Consider the following 2426-nt stretch of genomic DNA (forward strand, 5'->3'; position numbering starts at 1 on the left):
AGAGAAACCAGCTTTGCAACTAGTGTGAAATTCTTCAATACGATTGGTTCTTACTTTTGGTTCCTTATGAATCTAAATGTATAAAAAAATCATATCGAATGTTACAACAGTTGCAAAGCTGCTTTTTTTACTGAACGCAAACAATGTTACATTCATTTCATGTTACTTTTATCTCTGGTCTTCTCTATTGAGACACAAAAATGACAATAATGTTTATACAATATATACTTGCGTATGATCTTAGTTATTATACTTATTATACACACGTACATACAACTAGCAATCGACCTAAGTCTTAATTAATCAGGATGTCTATCTTCACGCATAAGTGCGCCCACCTTGCGACCAATTATGCCGTACGAGCTAATTTTAAATTACGTCTGAACTTATCCCTCTTCCTGCACACACGTTTTTGCATAAAAGAATAAGATATAGACGGTACTTTAGTAATCAATGGAATAATAAAAAGAACTTCCTTACATCAGTAATATAAGTCATATGACTTATATTATATGAACGTATTCCAATTCATTGGAATCTGGAGACACGGTAGTGTCTCCATTAACTTAAACTTAATACGATTGAGTCGTATACTGAATCGTATACAAAATCTAAATTAATTCCAATGAATGTGTAACTTACTATTGACATATGAAAGTTTTTCGAATTAATGTTCACGTGATATTTGGCAGCTAAATCGGTATTGACGATTATCGATTTCAAGCCGTAAATTATCAATCGAAGATGCGAGACTCGATCGAAATGACTACAAACGAGGCACAAATTGGAGTCGCGTCCTCTCTTCGCGGACTCTATTCGTTTCCGCGAACGGCAGCGGCAGAATAACGTGGCAGGTGTCAGAACGCGCACAGCCACTTCCTTGGTGGCGATGTTGTTGGCAACATATGGTCAGCCGTTATCCACGGACTGGGATAACGTTGTTGGTCCTATGATTCTCCGATTAACGCCACGCAGTGCTGTGCCTCCCTATCCCTCCCGCCCGTTACGCCACTTTCCGCGCCCTATTCCTCTTTCTTTCCATGCGAGATGATACCACTATGATTGCGACACCAGTTCCTATCCGCGAAACACGATGCGCTTAATCGACGCTGACTTGCAATTAATCCGCGTTTCTCGTTGCACCCGTAGAAAGTCCAGTTTAATAAATTGCATCGGTATGGTAATGTGTTTCGCAAAATGTCGAAGCATAACGATAATGGCGATACCAAATCTCTGTTGGCTTCAATTCCTCTTTATGCTCGTTGAAACTGATTAACGAAAACATTTCTCTGCCGAAGAATGAAAGTGTACAAAAACTAGGGGATATTAGCGATTTAATTCTATTTCTCTGTTATAAAAATATCTAATCGTACATTTTCTACATTTTTAAATAAATCCAAAATCACAATGTGAATATATTGTACAGCTTATAACCTTGTTCCTTTCTCTATAATGTTTCTTTAATTTACGACACAATAAAAATTTTAGATAGTTGTACGATCTGCATAATTGGTACTATGAAATTCTAAATTGTATAGGTAAAAGAGAACTTAGAATCTTCTTGTATCAATCGCCATAAGGCAAAGTTTTATTTGCATTATAAGTATAGTTTTTATAGCTGTAATTGAATGTTAATATTATTAGGGATAAGCGATACAGAAAAAAATCTTGATATATCGCATAGCAATATATCGTGAGATATTGATATCACAGAAATATTGATGCAATAATAAAATATCGACTGATTAATTTGTGATATTTCTAATATCGATATGGATCCGATATATCTATTTTTAGTCATTTTAGATAGTGTTTAAATATTTTAAATCGATTTTTTCCCACAAATAAGAGATATACATGTATGTATGCACTTACACATTTTCTTTATTTTATCTACTTACATGGTTTTGATCTAATATTATAGATCATACATTATATTCTTACAATATACATATATAATGTGTATTATATATATTACATATAATATATTAAATATTAATAAACAAAAACAGGCTAATGAGAGTCAAAAACTGCGGTAATTAGTGCGAATTAATAATTATTAATTACATATACTTATAAAAATAATTTAGACGTTTCGGCTTCTATTTGAGCTATCTTCAATGATCTGAACAATACTTCTTCAAAATTAATGTAGCATGGTCATCAATTGGCTGCATAGGTGTAGCAACACATCATCTCCATTAGAAAAAGACAAAAAATTTGATGGTTTTTTGACAATTAATGGACAACTATTGAATAAAAATTAACAATAAACAAATTATTGATAAAAAAATCAGAAAGGAATAATGAAGAAACTCATCAATGCAGCCATTATGTATAAATGTAAAATACATCAAAAGAAATTACAAAATTAAACGTGTAAAATAAAAGTAATACAAAGTCAACGGACAATAGTCAAATGAGAT

Source organism: Cyphomyrmex costatus, unplaced genomic scaffold (genome assembly GCF_001594065.2).
Source record: "Cyphomyrmex costatus isolate MS0001 unplaced genomic scaffold, Ccosl1.0 scaffold1233, whole genome shotgun sequence".
In the NCBI taxonomy this organism is placed as follows: domain Eukaryota; kingdom Metazoa; phylum Arthropoda; class Insecta; order Hymenoptera; family Formicidae; genus Cyphomyrmex; species Cyphomyrmex costatus.